The 18,075-nt window shown below is 39.9% G+C and overlaps 1 protein-coding gene and 1 long non-coding RNA gene across 7 annotated transcripts in view; one reads left to right on the plus strand and one right to left on the minus strand.

The window, feature by feature from the left end:
* Positions 1-18,075, plus strand: part of LOC105489489 (semaphorin 5A) — a 512,498-nt gene that overhangs the window by 189,492 nt on the left and 304,931 nt on the right. The window lies entirely within an intron of this gene.
* LOC105489487 (uncharacterized) lies at positions 1,177-16,812 on the minus strand. Its single transcript, XR_011625138.1, has 4 exons — positions 16,676-16,812; positions 11,499-11,607; positions 5,319-5,557; positions 1,177-1,312 (listed from the first exon to the last, which is right to left on the minus strand). It is a non-coding gene; the product is annotated as an uncharacterized lncRNA (long non-coding RNA).

The following is an 18,075-nucleotide window of genomic DNA, read 5'->3' on the forward strand; positions in this document are numbered from 1 at the left end:
CCCACCTTCAACATTGGGGATCACATGCCAACATGAGATTTGGAGAGAAGAAACAACCAGACTATTTCAGACCGTTTTATCAGTAAAGTTTTCCTCCCGAAGTTATTTTAAGGGCTAAGTTCATGTTAACTTGGCATAAGAAAGCTAATTTATTTAACTCCCAAAGGCAGTCTTCGGAGGAAAATTTCTGATGTATGCATGCTTTCAGAAGGTGCCATCACATTTGAGAATTGTTGATTTTCAGATGCTTTTGAATGTAAGTGATAAAAATACTTTTCGAAATTAATAGATATTATATTACCATGCAGAGGAAATGAGAGAGATACATATTTAGCCTGAGTGGCTTTTGTAGTAATGCATGCAATTCTTCTTTTACCCTTTCAGGGTGAGTTTTCTATAGGTGATCCTTCCCTTCTTCCTGTTCCTATAATTAGAAACAGAACAATAAGCGAACTCATGGCTATAAAGCAGTGCTGACCAATAGAACTTTCTATGATAATAGAAATGCTCATATTCTGTACTGACAAATATGGTAGCCATTAGCCATGTATAGCTGTTGAGGATTGAAATGTTACTTCTAAAGTAATAAATTTTAATTGTATTTAATTTTAATTAGTTAAATGTAGTCATCTATTGCCAGTGTCTACCAAATTGGATAGCACAATTATAGACCTTTGCCTTCCAGCACTACTTAATGAATATCGATGTAGGCTGTTCTACTCAGAGACTCATGTGCCTTGACCTCCTCTCTGAGTCAAATTTTTTAGAAAGCATCATGGTTCATGTTTAAAGAATACTAGACTGGGAAAGGAAACCTGTGCAATTGTTGCGACACTGCTGTTAACTGCTTCTTTGATGTATAGAAAATCTCCTATTGTCTTCTATTTTGATCTCAATTTTTTCAAGTGAAAAATGAGCCTATAGGGCTATTATATCTAAGGTTCCTAACACATTGATTCTATTGCTCTTGAATCTAGGGAAACAAAGGAACATAAGGGACATTTGGGACATTCTTTATCTCTTCAGGAAAATTCCCTCCTTCATCCTCAAATGACAACACAATAGAATTCTTTATTGAATTCTTTATTGAATTCTTTATTTGCAAGAGCAAAATACAAATGGAGATTTCTGTTGACATTATTGACACTGACATTTTTATCACAAGTATTTAGTAGGAAAAAATCAATATAGTTTATTTCAAGGATGGTTTGACCTCTAATTTGCATACATTTCCACAATTAATTATCATATAAAGAGATTACAGCCATGTTCCAATTGAGAATTCCATTGAGAATTTGCACTGCTTCACTACCTAGAAGCAAATGATTCAGAGATGAAATATTAACATATATGTTTTAAGTCATCAATGCAGTAAAGTTTAGAAACCCTTACTCCAAAAGCTCACTGGCTATTAAGCTAGAATATCCATTAGAAATATTTTGACTTCAGGTAATAGATAGATAGTCTAATAGTGGTTTATATCATAAGGATGTTCATTGTCTCCTAACTAGATGCAAAGAATAAGCAGTGCAGGGCTGGTTCAGAGCTCAGCAGCGGCAGCAAGGACCCAAGTGCTGTCGTTTTGCTCAGTCATCCTCACGGGGTTGGCTCTTGCCCTTGGTTTTTATTTCATGTTAGGATGGCTGCTGGCAGTGTTCAGAGACAGGCAGTAGTGGGAGGGTGGGGGTAACTGGCTTCTTTGCTCTCTGCTTAGTATCAGAAATCAACAACAAAAGCCAAATCTTACATAGAAGCCATGTGCAGAATTGTTTGCATATGAATGGCCAGAGCTATTTGTGTGGCTGCCTCTAGGTGTAGTTGAAAAGGAAGTGTCTGCCAAGGGGGAATGGAAAACACCACTATTTAACTCCTGAGTCCAGCAGGCCTGGGACCAGGATTAGGTGAGTGAGGAACTCGTCTTGGGTACACTATTTAAATGGTGCTGAAACACTCAGTAATCAAGAGAAATAATATACTAATTCAATATTTTAAAAAGGTATATGAATGCAAAAAATCAAACAATGATGAGCAGCACTCTAGATTTTAAATAAAGACAGGATCAGTACAGTCTCTTGCGGAGCCCCTTTGGGGCTCCAGGGTCTTCATTCAAAATGTTGATGGTGTGCTCATCCTGGAGTTTTGCATTAATTTAGACCTTTAAAAATTATATTAAAGTACTATTTATCTTGATTACTGAATTTTTTCATATCCCCTGAAATTTTACACTGCAAACAAGGTACTTACTAGCCTTGCCCTGGCTCCAGCCCTGATTGTTGAACAAAATCAGGTTCTGTCAGCAAGGAAGGTCTGTACTAGGATAGTTTAGCGTGTCTCCTCAGCTGTGTTGTCAGTTCTGTATCTTTTCTAATGCATCTGCCCACAGAAATGGGTATCCTTATATATGTGTCATGGAATATGTCTTTCTCTGCTGTGATAAAACCCTGAATAAATGTATAGTCCATCTTCTGCTTTCCATAGGGCTCTTTCTGAACAATGAGTACTCAATACATGTTTTATTGAATAACTGAACAGAAACTCTTCTGACAAGAAACAGAAAACCCTTGCAAATTATTCCCAATCAAATCTGAGATACAAAGAAGAAAATAAATTAATTCCTCATTTTATGTATTTTTTTGTATTTTAGAAGACATTTTGTTGAATGACTTGAAATTTAAAAATATGATTCACAACAGGTTTGGAGGAATGGAAGGATGTGTTGGTGCTTTTTATGCCTTTTGAGATGAGCAATGGAAATTTGATTCTCTTTGGGAATAGCTAAGTATGTTTTCAAATAACTTACGTTATAAAATTATAGAAATTATAATTAAAAATTATGAAAGCTAGTGCAGAATAATTTGTCCTTAAAATTTTAATCTCACTATGTCTCTGGTCTGATTAAATAATATTCTATATTGATAAGCTGTTTATTTGAAACCTCTTAAGCTTTTTTCTCCTCAAGAAGCATGATAAAAGCAAGCCATCTCTCATTGGGAAAAGCTTTAAAATTCTATTAGGATATTCCTTCTGAATACTAGCTATGCTCCTTCAGTGAAAATATTATATGAAAAGAATTTCATCTAGACCTGTGAAGCCTGACTCATATAGATATGTAGTAGGAATTACATTCAGGGCTATCAAATAAGTTTGTATTAAGGGCCAAATGCATTATTCACACCATTTATAAGATATAGTTCTTCACTCTCAAAGGTGTCTGCACAAAATTGTTCAATGTCTTCTCTGATTTAATTCAGATTTTGAAAGCTCGTGTGACCTTCTAGAACTTCTCTCACTCAGGCAATTTGCTTTTGACCCATTCCTGCCCCACAATATAATTATGACTAGTCTTTGGAATTTAGGGGAAAGAAAGAAAGAACATATGGAAATAATAAATTGACATAGTTGGTTGTTGAAGATGCCTGCTATAAGAAAAATTAACTTAGCAAGGAAAGAAACAGTGGGAAGATTATAGTGAACTTCGCATGTGTTTATCATTACTATACTTATTTCAGACTTCCCCTTCCTTCTGAGCCAAATTTGAGCCCTCCAGGTTTCTTTAGCAACTTTTTTTTAAAGGAGCTAATGAAATATTGTGCTTCTCTCGTGAACATCCTGCCTCATTGCCTGCCTACTTCCATATGCCCCATGTTTTCTGGCCACTTGAGATGCCTTTTTATTCTATTTTATTTTTCTTTGATTTAGTCATGCCATTCCATGAACTGAAAATAGTTTTTGCTACAACTGAGCAACTGACCCTTGGCAGCTCTGAATCTCTTGACAGAACCGTGTAACTGATGTTTAGGGGAGGCAAGAAATATAGTTGGATAATATTCCATCTGTGGTATATTTTGTAATTCTCAAAGCCTCCAGTTTCCTTTACCTCCATAACTACGTGGAGCTTAGGTTGATATCACCAAGAATTTCACACTCCTAGTGAGAGAAGGATATCTCCCAAAGGATGTGTAATTCTATTATGCTGCAATGCTCTTTCTGTGACTTCAAGCCAAGTGAAAACATTCACTAGTTCTGGAGGTACTTTTCAGCCAGTCTCACCATGTGACCTTCTAGAACTTCTCTCACTCAGGCAATTTGCTTTTGACCCATTCCTGCCCCACCATATAATTATGACCTCCCTTTCCTACTGCAGGAGGTGGGGGGTAGCAGCCATTCACTGTTTTAAGTGTAGATCCAGTATATGACCACATCTCCCTCCCTGCTCTGTTTGTTTTTTTCTTCTGTAGAACATTAAATGATTAGTGTGCATGGTTCAGACAGGAGCCATCTTCAGATGGAGTAAAACAGAAAAGATTATATCAGCGCTTTGCAATGATTTCCTGTGTGCTATATTTGCTCATGCACAGATTAGAAAGACTTATGCATTTTATAGCCTGAGACCAAACTCCTCCGGTCACATAACCACACAAAGTAATGTCCGAAGAACCTAGCATGGTTATAAGATCTCATGAACAATTCTGCTTTTCTGAAATGTACTTTAGAGTCCTGGAATCTTTAATTACTGGATTTTCCTAACCCTGTTCGAAGAAATAAAAACTCAAAAGTAAAAAGTAAGATGCATTATAAATATTATGCTGAGATGAGGCAGTCCCTGAAAAATCCTGATCACTCGCTAGTGGCCAGGTGTGGTGCTGAATAGTTTCAGCCAGTCTGTTGTTTCTCATTTGGGCATTTGCAGATAGATGCTTTTGCACATAAAAAAATGAAACTTCTAGTTTAAGACTAAAGAGTTTCTGCTTTCAACTCAACTCCTAACCATAGAAATCATCTTACATTTGATATTCATCTAGCCAAGGGAACATGCTACAGAGGTTGGGAATTGTGTGGGCTGGGTTTCAAAACCATGGGCAAGTAGGTTAACTTTGTGTTCACTTGGGTTTTTATATCCTCTTTTTTTGGGATATAATTAATGGTTAAATAGTAGTTTAAATTATATTTTTAAATGCAGATGTAAAATTGAAAGGACGGACTTAAAACTACCTATCTTCCCTTAAGATTTAAAATGTTCATATTTATCAACATGAAAACACTAGAATAGCATTCAAACTAAGTGTCTCTGCCCACGTAGGGTTGGGAGTCTGTTAGGAGTTGGTCTATTTTGCGGATCTAGGGTCCAAATTCTGTCACTGATTGTTCTGCTGACGCGCTTAGTTCCATTCATTGTTTCATTAGTGTGTACCCTTTGCACACTACGTAGGGTAGTATTTCTAGTTACTCTGGAATTGAGGTGAAAACATAAAGAAGATAGTTCTTTTGTAAGATTTCCAGCAAAACAGTAGGCTGAGTTGATGGGATAGATCTCTTACCCTCATATAGTGGCACTAAAAAAATAGAGAACGTCCCCAAAGCAAGAAAGGGACAGTTCCAGGGGACAGAAATAAAAAGAGAGGTCAAGTCTGGAATCCTCAGTAGGAACCCAAGTTGAAATGTCTCTGGGGGCTGGGGCTCATAAACATGCTCAGGGATGGGAGAAGCGGGTGAGGCTTGAGTCTGATGAGCAGGGAGGCCAGAAACTGAATCCAGAAGCCACAGTGAGCTGTTCTACCTGCAAAACAAAAACACAAAAAAACTGCAGATTCGCCCCTCAGGACGAGAAGACGAAGATGGCTGTGGATGGACGTTGTCTCATGAAGAAGACACTGCGCCTCTAGGTTCCCACGGGGCGCCCAAATAAGAACTTTCCTTGCCAGCAGGGTCCTGAACACCAAATCTTCGAGTTTGAGTGCGCCCTCTAGTGTTCATGCCCATGGCAGTGTTCTCCGTTCCCGGATTTGGGGCTCTTGTAAACACAGCTTTTTGGTGATGGTGAACTCAAGTCAAAGGGTACACACTAATGAAACAATGAATGGGACTAAGCGTGTCAGCAGAGCAATCAGTGACAGAATTTGGACCCTAGATCCGTGAAATAGACCAACTCCCAACAGACTTGAAGGTGTTTAAAGAGATACATATGTAAAGAGCAATTACTTTTGCACCAACCTAGTAGCATCAATAAGGTCAGAGCAAGAAATCATGATGTGGATGAGAGAGAGTATAGATGTAGTGAGAAAGAGCATTATGAGGTGGAAGAAAATGCTGAGGAAATCTCTTAGAAGGTGATGCATGGAGAGGAACGGATTAACTCACATTTAAACCCAGAGTAAGACATTTATTATTTATCTAGAACTCACAACATATAAACATATATGTGACTCAGTCCTACCTCACAGGAAAAATGGAGGTGCTGCTGGTATAATTTTCATCACTTTCCCTCCTTTCCGTATAACAGAACCATGTATTCGTCTTATTTTTAAGGAAGAAAGTAGGTGATGCTGCATAGACTTGAGTTTTTGTGGTGGTTGTTGTTTGTGTTTTTTTTTTTTGAGACAGAGTCTTGCTCTGTTGCCCAGGCTGGAGTGCAGTGGCATGATCTTGCCTCACTGCAACCTCTGCCTCCTGGGTTCAAGCGATTCTTGTGCCTCAGCCTTCCGAGTAGCTGGGATTACAGGCGCCCGCCACCTTGCCTGGCTAGTTTTCGTATTTTTAGTAGAGACAGGGTTTCACCATGTTGGCCAGGCTGGTCCCAAACTCTTGACCTCAGGTGATCTGCCTGCCTCAGCCTCCCAAAGTGCTGGGATATCAGGCATGTGCCACTGCAGCTGGCCAGACTTGAGTTTTTAAAGGGCAAGATTTCTGTCTTATTTATTTTTGTGCCCCAAACAAATACTTTATAGATCTTGGTGGAGAGAATGACTATATATTTAATCCTTTGCTGTTAAAGAACTTAATACTCTCTCCCCTAGGATGAAGAAGATAGAAAATCAGGCATTCAAAAGATAAATCATGGACTGATAAATAAAATTATAAAATGAAAAGAATCATTTGTGTTTCTTGCTTTTCCTGTCTTAGAGCTCTAGTTTTCTTGCATGAATAATGTAAGTAATAATATATGGCTTCAGGGATTTTTCAAGGATTCAGGAATGTGTACGTAAAATACCCACTGTGTTGCTCAGCCTAGTGCTGAGAATATTGTATGCACCCAGTGTGTACTCTTATGGGTGTCATTATTTTCATTGCTGTTTTATTATTTTCACCATCATCTGAAAAGGTATTTCCAAGAGTGTGTACTAAAGCTTCGTTTTCTTTTGTAAGCTATTGTATTGTTATAAAAAGTAAGGTACTGGACTTAATAAAAATTTATTTGCTTTGGGGGACACAATTGAGATAGTCCTTTCCTGCGTCTCTATCTCATAATCTACTCTGTCTTTAGAGTAGTGTATATTTTCTCAATTATATATATTTTGAAAAACACCTTTACTGATTTTTACACTATTAAAAATGTCTCTTTTGTGATATCTATCAAATTTCTTAAGACTCTCACTGCTGTATTCCATCAGTGTCACCTACGGAATCAAATCCCATCCCTCTGGAGAACACTTGTATACATTATCTCCACAGGTGTGTGCATACCTGATGCTAACTTCTGATTAATGCACTAACAGTACAGATGAAGTAGGATGACCCACTGCAGAGGTTAATAGTGGTTCATCTAGTGAATAGTTCATTGAACTATGCAAGAGATTCAAAGGCTGTTGCTGAGAGATAATGTCACAGTTGAAATTCTTGTTTATCTTGAATTTAAAAACTAAACAAAACCATGTCTATATTTCTCATTGTATTTCTATAAAACAAGGATAACAAAAATTTTTAAATCTATTAGACAACCTTAGGAGAATCAACCTCCTAGTGTTGTCAGAGGAATAATTTTATCAGTGCAGTTCTGAATTCTAGGTCATTCTACCTCTTCTGCCCCAGTGGTTCTTAATCTTCAAAACTGGATGGACATTTTGCCTTTAAAGGATAATATTTTTTCATAGTTTTTTGTTTCTTTGTTTTTCCTCTGTAAGGAAATACTTATTTGAGAGTTATGCTAACCTGAATACTTGATTGCCTAACAAGTTAGCATGGAGTGGTGGCAAATATAAAGACGGGATTGATTGGAATTGGTTAAATTTTGGCTTAAAAAAAACCCGGCAAAATCAGCTGTAGAGGAATAGTTATTATAGGTACAAAAGTTACATCATGACCTTCAGGAAAGGAAGGACTGACTCATTTCAGATTCCCTAGATGTCTAACCTATCATCAACTCAGCTTCAGTTTGGTTATGCAAGGAAATTCCTTCTCAGGCCATTCCTTTACTCTGGCTACTATGTTATAAAGGGAATCTATTGGATAAAGACCAAGCCAGGCTAAGCATAGCAATGTCAAGTTCCAACAGTGCCTCACAATAGCAATCCAACAACAAATGCTTACTGAGTGCCTTACATACAGTATACCATTTAGTCTTTATAAAAGTTGTATAAAGTGACCATTTTCCCCCTTTTATATAGCTGAGGAAAAAAAAAAAACTAAGGAATTTAATTAACTTGTCCACGAACCCATGGTGCTTCTGGAACAGAGCAGAGGCTAGATTCCTGGCCTGTCACACTGCAAAGGCCAGGTTCTCATATTCTGCAGCCTCTAGCTGGTCGGGGGAGGAGCTGCTACTGTGGTGTTCCTGCCTTGTGTGCGTGTCTATGAGTGTGTGTGTCTGGTTTGGTTGCTGGTGCTGAGGATTGGGGGGCCTGCCTGAGAGCGGAAATGGGCTGAGTCCTAATTAACATGTATGTGCTCACCTTTTTCACTTTGAATTTTTCCATAGCCCCACATCCTACTATCTTTGCAAGAGGGCTCTGAACCAGTGCTTTGCTCCTTGAATCAAAAAGTTTTGAGGGAAAATTATCTCATCATGTACCTCAATGCCTCAATCTAGAGCCTCCTTTTCTAGATTCCAGGCATATTTATCATAGCATAGAGGACAGGTGTACTCCAAATGTAGTTCAAAGAACTCTCTCCTAGCATCCCAAGCTTTGTCTTATTTTCCAGCTTCATTTCTTTCAACATAGAGGGTGCACTGAATGACTCATGTTCATTCATTCATCAGTGTGTTTGACATTTATTCATTCAGTCACTCTTTGAACCCACATCCATTCATTCACTAAATCACATCTTTATCAAGTGCCCACATCAGGGCAGCTTTTGTGTTAGGCACTGGGAGTGTAGGACACAGCAGCGCACCTGCCATTTAGTGGAAAGATGGATGTGTCGACCGACAAATTGAACGCTGCAGCATAGGGCCTGAGAGGCAAGGTCTGGGCACTGTGTGCACAGGGAGGACCCTTCCTCTTGTTGAAGAAGATGTACAGAGAGGTTCTGTGGCAGCTGTCATCCCAGCTGGAGCCAGAATGACAGGTGTGGGGAAGCCAAAGGAGCTCTGGGTGGTCCCTGGACCAAAAGCACATGGGACAGCACTGAGAATGGGGTTGAAGGTAAAACAGAACCAGTGTGGTTCTTAGTGGCTTTGGTCTTATTGAGGTTGCATGTTAGAGATGCTGCCTGGAGCGCTCAGGCACCAAGGAACAGACTTGGCATAGACGGACAAGCAGTGATGGAATGAGAGGTATGGAGAGTACAAGCCAAAAGCAGTGGGGACAGGAAAGTGTGTTCTAGAAGCTGGAGCAGCAGGACTCTGAACACATGTTGGGGAAAGAATCACTGTTAGATACTCCAGATGATCCACTGTCTCAGTCTAGTGTGACAAAATTCAACAATCCCTCTTTCTTAATTGAATTTCAGCACTGGAAAATGCACTGCTCAGAATTCCTATCCCAATAATGTTTGTTAAATAGCTGTAGTTTAAAGTGAGAGAGAATTTTGTCCCATAGTTATTCATCCACACTGTACGACATGACGTGGAGCTAAGTAAGTTTTGCCTTATATATCTTCAGACATGAAAGATACCAACGGCCCCTCATCTTCACATGGGGCTTTGGAGCACTCCTCTGTGGCCAGGAGAGGGGCCTCACCTGGGGCTTCCTGTCTTGAAGTTACCAGGTAAAGGTTAGCTTGTTGGATAACAGTTCCTCCAACCCTGTCTTGGCACTCTAATCCCTTTAGTAGACTCAACATTTGCAGAGAGGCTTATCTGTATTCCCAGAGTTTGCAGTGATGCTGTCAGGATCTCCTCTCCCTGGGTATTTTTAATGGAGTAATGTTTATGTTTGGGGAGGAACAAAAATAGAAATGTTTATAACTGGTGGGGGAAAAAAAGGAACAAATGCAAGTTGGAGTCATGGGCTTGGTTGGTTCTGTTTGTGAAAACAATTCTCGCTAATTATAGCCCTTCTAGAATGACAGCGTTATTATACTGACCATATGCAATTAACTTGACTTTTCTTCCTCTGTGTATGAAAATAGAATGCACTGCAGTTTTCCCCTCTCATATTCCTAAGCAAGGACTACACATCCTTTGGTGGACACAGTCCAGCTTGAGTCATTTTTTAAGGAGTTCTCAAATCTCTGTATGGCATTAAATTTAATAGGTCCAGTATATCAAAAATAGAATTATAATTATGAAAAGTCAGTTAAAAGGAGGGTGGATGGTAAAATGAAATGAGATTTTTAATGGCTTGCCAAGAGTTATAATTAATGAGATGGAGATTTGGCCATGCAAGTGACCTTCAGGTAGGAAACAGTCAAAGCCCTGTGTGAATGGGCTCAGGAAGGAGAATGATTTTTTTCAGAAGGAAAGGGTTCTCCATGTCTTGCCAGCTGCTACATCCTCATCTTTCAGGGCTTTCTCTTGAAGTCGGGCTCAATGAATATGTTCAGGAGGCTGCTTGGTGTTCATATTAGGTGCATGAGAGTTTCACTGGAAGAGGCAAAGCTAGCAACATGGTGGAATCCTGGAAGAAAGGAGCTCTTACTTAGACAATAACTGCTTTATTTGATGGATCACTTGTAATTTTGCTCATAACACAGAGCTGCTTGTCATGACAATGTTAATTCGTGGGTATGATCTACTTCAGTATCTGTTTTGCACAGTGAATTTCTTTGAACCCTGGTTGCAAACAAAGAAAGAAGAAAATAAAACAAAAGCATGCTGGCTCGAATGCCTAATGCCATCCTGCTGCACAACTTCCTCACACACCACACGGGCTCCTGAGGCTATCAAAATTGTTTTTGTCTGATTAAACACAAGACCCTTTGAACTCGGTGGGGGTTCTTTTCTGCTTGCACTTTCTTGTAACTGTGTGCAGCCTTTTCTTTTTTTTTTCTGGTTTGATTTGGAATCCAAAGTGTCTACAAGTTGGCCCACTCTACCTCCTTCATCCTTTTCTTAAAGCAAAAAATGTGTGTTATTGTAACATCTGTTACATTCCGTATCCTGAGGCACAGACAGGCAGAACTAAACACTCTTCACTTATGTGTGTGCACAAACATGCACACACCAACCCTTTCTTCTTCTAATATACAGAACATGGGTTGACTGGAAGGCAGAAGCAGATCAGAACAAATTATGTTCACAATTATGTTAGCAAACCATCTAATCATAACCAACAGAACCTCAGTCTCTCAAGGTAACCCCCAGAGAAGAAATGCATCTTCAGTAGTGGCTGGGGACTTACCTGGGGCTATCAGCTCTCACTTCTGGGGAGAGAATTGAAGTGAAGGAGCAGGTTCCAATTTATATTGATGTCAGTAGAAACAGAATCCAATTGGGAAGTCCTTAAAAGCCTGTATGAAGATAAGGGATGTATCAGGGATGGCATTAAATAATCAAATTGATTCTAAGATCAAAATTGTCATAGCCATTCGCTCTGAAATTCTCCAGTGAACTATAGAGGTTGTAGATAGAGAGGAATTACCCTCCTAATACAGGGATGTGGGCTTTATTCATACATTTCTGCATGCATTCATTTGTTCTAATGCTGAACACTCCATACATCTTTCTTCTAACTCTCAGTATGAGTGGCCATTTTCTTCTCTTTCTGTCATTCTTCGCCTTGATGTCCCCTCTAGCACCTTATTAAATGATATCTCTATGTTGAGGGCTACCAAACCTTTATCTTCTGCCCAGCCCCTTCTGAGCTCCAGAACTTCCCTGTTCCCACCTTACTCACATCTCCATTGCAATTTCTAGTGAAGACCTCCTCGTAGACATCCAGGAAAGAACTATTGGATTGTTCCCCAAATTTATTTTTTCTCCATCTCTCCTGTCTCGGAAATCACCCCGTGGACTGAGTTGTTCTAGTGAAAATCTTGGGTGTTATCCTCAGTTTCTCATGTTTCCTTATTTTCCTAATCAATTAGTTCAAAATGCTTCCTACATCTGCCCCCTTTCCTCCATCTCCTCCAGACCACTGTGGTCTATCCCGTTTCCTGCATTCTCCATCCTCTGTAGACCATTCCCCACACTACAGTCCTAGGATTTAAAAAAAAATTGCCCCACAGCTCATGCCTCCTCCTCGACTGTTCCTTACATATACCTTGGCTTCCTAGTGCCATAGACAAGGGTTGGCAAAAACTATAGCCACAGGCTGAATCAGCTTCCCACTTGTCTTTGTGAGTATTGTCTTAGTGGAACCCAGCCATGCCCACTCTTGTCTGTGGCGACAACAGCAGAGTTGAGGAGTTATGACAGACTATATTCCCACAAAGCCTAAAATACTATCCAGACCTTTGCAGCAAGTTTGCCAACCTCTCCTGTAGAATAAAATCCAAAGCTTTTTACCTCTACTTGCAAGATAATGCATGCACTGGCCCTACCTCCCTCACACCTCTCCTCTCCTGTCTCTTGTTACACTCCTGTCCTGCTTCTCTTGCTCAGATTTTCCCTGGATCATCATCACCTTGGGGCCTTTCCCCAGACAACTCCCTCTCCTGGAATGCCCTTTGCCAAGACCTCTATGTGGCTTTTTCTTGTCATTCCAGTCTCAACTTAAATGTTACCCACACAGAGTGGCCTTCCTCGCAGACTCTACCATGTTGCTCTAAGTCACAGTCTACAAAGTCACTCTGTTTTATTGACATCATGGCACTGATTGCTTATTTCATTGATTCTGCCTCTCTCATTAGGATAAGCAGTTAATGAGAGGAACAGCCTTCTCTGCTGGTTTTCCTGCGGTGTCTGTAGTGTCTACAGCGGGACCAGGCACAGAGTAGGTACGCATGTGCCGCACGAAGGCCTGAATGAACAAACAGCTGTCACGTGCCTGGAGGCAGACAGTCTAGTGAAGAACATTAATGGGGTCAAGCAAATAATTAAAGTTCACCATGACAAACACTGAAAACTGGGCCCACAGCAGGAAGGGTCTCTGAAGCTGTTTGGCACACATCAGGAAATAAGAATATAAACATGTCCAGAAAAATTGAAAACAAGATTAGAAATGTGACTGTAACGTTGAATTCACAACCTTCTCCCAGGAAGTCAGTGGGGCCGTAAATACGGCTTCTAGTTTGTCCACGTGATGGCTTCGTCCCTCGCTGGGAAACAAGAGTGACTATTATACCCCTTGGCTTATGGGTCTTGGCAGGTTAGTACCTTGAAATGAAACTATGAAGAGATTCGCCAAAATAAACCAAAAAGGGCAAAGCCAACGGAAGGGTATTTATTTTCCTCATTGCCTTGCGAACCTGTCTTTGCAGAGGCTGGTGATTTGGAGGTGTGGCATGCTGAGCTCTCTGGGGGATGCTGGGCCGTGGCAGAAATCCACCTTCTTGGAAATAAAAACCCTGAAACCATAAATGTCAGCCTTTGTTTCTTTTTTTTTTTAACATGTGCTTTTTCTTTTTTTAAAGTTTAACATCTTGGGTGTTTGACTTGGGGCTGCTGGTACCAAAGCAAGGCTGGGAGTGAGGCCAGTGACTTTGATGGGACTGTAGATAACATTAACCAATAGGCTGTGCTAGGAATTCCAGAAGGTTTGCTTTTTATTTTATTTTTCCCTCAGAGGAAATGGAAGTATAGTAATTAGCTGGAGTTTCAAAATGGTTTTGTGTGAAAGTGTAGAAAATACTCAACTTATGAAGATGGTAATGATTTCCTGCATGTCCTTATCATTTTCACTGGAAGATATTAAAGGCCATATAAAACTATGGGATGCAATATTGTAGAAGTGCTCCTCCTTATTGATGCCATGTGATATATGATAAATTGTATGGAGTGAACGATTAGGGGATCTTTCTAAGCTAATCCACATTGATATCTAGCTGGGTGAATTTCAGCAAGACCCTCTACTCTTCTGGAGTCTTAGGGAAGAGATTTGAGTAGATGTGCCCAGAGGTGGTTCCTTCTTACTTTAAAATTGTGTCTCTCTTTCTCTCTTTCTCTCTCTCTCTTTCTCTCCTTCCTTCCCTCCCTGCCTCTTTCTTTTCTTTTCTTTTCTTTCCTTCCTTCCTTCCTTCCTTTCTTCCTTCCTTCCTTCCTTCCTTCCTTCCTTCCTTCCTTCCTTCCTTCCTTCCTTCCTTCCTTCCTTCCTTCCTTCCTTCTTCCCTTCCTTCCTCCCTCCCTCCCCTTCCTTCCGTCCTTCCCCCCTTCCTTCCCCTTTCCCTCTTTCTTTCTTCTTTCTCTCTTTCTTTCTTTCTCTCTCTCTCTCTTCTTTTTCTTTCTTTTATTTCTCTTTCTTTTCTTTCTTTCTCTCCCTCTCTCTTTCTTTCTCTCTCTTTCTTTCTTTCTTCTTTCTTTCATTTCTAAAACACTATGCTTAGCATGTTTAATTATCTGTAATACATATTTGTTGAGTCTTTTACTCTGATTTTCTAGAGCAGGGGTTGCCATACTTTTATTCTGGAAAAGGTAAGATAGTAAATATTTTGGCCTTTGCAGGTCAAATAGTGTGAACTCAACTCTGCCAGTGTAGCACACATCCAGCCATAGAACATATGTAAACAATGGGCATGGCTGTGTTCCGATAAAACTTTATTAACAAAAACAGGTGATGGGACAGATTGAGCCCATAGATCATAGTTTGCCAATCCCTCTTTTAGAGCCTAGAGACTAATACTTATATTTTGTAAATGTTAAAAATGACCTTTCACTAAATTCACAATATTATTTAGATATAAACAATCCCATGTAAAATGATCAGAAGAATGATAGAATATAGTTCATAAGTGCTTCTTTAACACAATTGCTAGTCAAGATATATCAAATTGGACCAGGTGTGGTGGCTCACGCCTGTAATCCCAGCACTTTGGGAGGCAGAGGCCAGTGGATCTCTTGGGACTGGGAATTCGAGACCAGCCTGGGCAACATGGCGAAACCCTGTTTTTACCAAAAATACAAAAATTTGCCAGCGCCATAAACTGGTCTCCAGATAGATAGATGATAGATAGAGAGACAGATAGATACATAAATACAAATTAAAAAAAAAAAGATATATCAGATTGGCAGTGTCTGGTGGCCTGGAAAGGAGGGAGGTTAGGGAGGTTATTAAGGAAGAATACAGATGATATATAGTACTGCATGCTGCTTTGATATGACCCATGTTCCATTTAACACATGCATTGAAGACTATTTCACTAGATATGAGAAGACAGATATTAGTAAACTTATACCCTACTCTTAAGTACCCCCCGACCTGTTATATTCATTAGAATTTGAAAAAACAGGGAGTACATAGGAAGATAATTCATACAGGATGGAATCCTGATATCAACATGGAGAAATGAGAATCAGTGTTATGACAAGGCTAAGGGGGTCTCCTTGAATGAATGATGAGAGAGAAGTGAAAAGCAGGGGAATTTGAGAATGAGTGAAGGCCAAAGGTAGAGTGCCTTGGTCTGTAGACCCTTGCAGACAGAGAAAGCCAATGCAAGTAGAGTACAGCTTTGAGACTTGGGATTTGATTGGCTTCCAAAAGTTTTTAGCTAGTCCATATGTCTGGAAGTCTATGGGGACACCACAGACTAAGAATGTGTCTTCACCTGTGTCTTTCACAATGAACTGGGGACACTTATGACATGGGATCTGACTTTTCTTCTATCCCACTCTGTTGAAATATGTATCCAAAGCAGAATGCATTTTGGCTTTCTTCATTAAATATCAGTGTTAATTGCTCAATAGAATAATGAAAAATGGAATGGAATATCTTTAATTTTTTCTTAATTTGTTGGTAATGTACTGGTTTCTGTGAGAGAGTAAGAATACATAAGGCAAGAAACTTCTTATGTTAATTTTGAAAAAAACAGGGCAGGGGCTATAAAATATGTGAAGAAAGATAACAATGAAACACACTAATTGTATCATGAGTGGCGTTTGTCTAGTTTCTAGCCACATGCCTATTACAACTCAAATAAAGCTTGATCCTAGGAAGGAATTTACCCTTGGGAAAAGCTACAGACTGGCTGCCTAAGAGATTCTGATGCTATTAGAGGGAACTGGATCATGAATGGCATTTGTCTGGTTTATAGCCACATGCCTATTACAACTCATATAAAGAAGTTGCAAGCTTGATCCTAGGAAGGAATTTACCCTTTGGAAAAGCTACAGACTGGCTGCCTAAGAGATTCTGATGCTATTGGAGGGAACTGGATCTCTTCCTAGATAATTCCTAGATTACCATAGTGCCCTGATAAAGTGAGAGAGTATATATAGAAATCACTCTATATATTTCTATATATTTCTGACTCTTCCAAACTAACACATCTGGTCCAGGGATATTTATATAGGTTTTATCATTGTGTTTACTGGGATTATCATCACAAGAGGGAGAAGCTTTGAGTTGGTGGTGTCCAATACCACTATCAGGTTCAATGATTCTCTAGAAGGACTCACAGAACTCAGAAAAGCATTTATACTTACAGTTAGGGTTGATTACAGTGACGGGATAGATGCAGATTAAAGTTAGCACCCATAAAAGGCGTGTGGGGCAAAGCTCAGGAAAGACTGTGTATAAATCCTCAGCTCAGGAAAACTCGAGAAAGACTGTTCTCTCCCAGTGGAGTCATAAGGACAGCACTGTGTTCTCCCAGAAATGACATTTGGCAAAATGAATGGAATATTGCCAACCAAAGGAACACAATGTAGCCTTGGTTTCCAGGGATTTATTGAGGGTTGATCACAAAGGCATGGAATACTTGCGTGACTGACCTTAGTTACTCAGCCTCCAGCCCTTCCTGAAGTCAACCAGATACAGCCTGGCCACAGGTCCCCACCGTAAACTGCGTTGTCAGTGTAAACTATCTGGCATGGCTCAAAGATCTCAGGTCAAGAGAGAGAGAGACACTCCTGTCAGACAGAATATTGTAAGGGCTTAGATATTATTTCCCAGGAGCCAATCAAAGACAAGACATTATCTTGGAACATGCTTGGCTTGAATACTCCAGATGTGCTGAATCAACCCATTATTAAACTACCTGATGAATATGGTTCCACAGAAAAAAGTTCTACATGTGAGATTCCAACCCAAGTCAACCAAATTCCAAGGACTGTGTTACTTTCATCAGTATATTTGGTAAATGGAGGGTAGTTTTGTTGGAATCAGTGCACGATTAGGTTGTGCTGGCCTCCATGGCAGCTGGTTCTGAGAAGACAAGTAAATTTGTTTTTCCATCCAACAAAGCCTCCATGTTACCAAGGAAACCTGTTCTTATTATCTTGGGTATGTGCTGTCCAATCGTGTAGCCACTCTCCAGGTATGGCTTCAAAGTACTTGAAATGTGGCCATTCCAAATTGAGATGTGCAGTAAGTGTAAGGATTTCAGATTTAGAATACATACACACAAAAATATCTCAATGAATTTTATTTTGATAGCATGGTTTGCTTTTTTTTTTTTTTTTTTGAGATGGAGTCTTGCTGTGTCACCCGGGGCTGGAGTGCAGTGGCATGATCTCAGCTCACTGCAACGTCTGCCTCCTGGGTTCAAGCGATTCTTCTGTCTCAGCTTCCCGAGTAGCTGGGATTACAGGTGCATGCCACCATGCCTGACTAATTTTTTGTATTTTTAGTGGGGACGGGGATTTACCGTGTTAGCCAGAATGGTCTCGATCTCCTGACCTCAAGTGATCTGCCTGCCTTGACCTCCCAAAATGCTGGGATTACAGGCATGAGCCACTGCACCCAACCCTTTTTAACAGCTTTTTAACATAGCTACTGGGACATACAAAATTACATGTGTAGCTTACATTATATTTTCATTGGATGGTGCTGCTTTAGAGCATTTATCATATTTATGCTTTTCCCTGGGATCAGATAGTATTTA

This window comes from Macaca nemestrina, chromosome 6, assembly GCF_043159975.1.
Source record: "Macaca nemestrina isolate mMacNem1 chromosome 6, mMacNem.hap1, whole genome shotgun sequence".
In the NCBI taxonomy this organism is placed as follows: domain Eukaryota; kingdom Metazoa; phylum Chordata; class Mammalia; order Primates; family Cercopithecidae; genus Macaca; species Macaca nemestrina.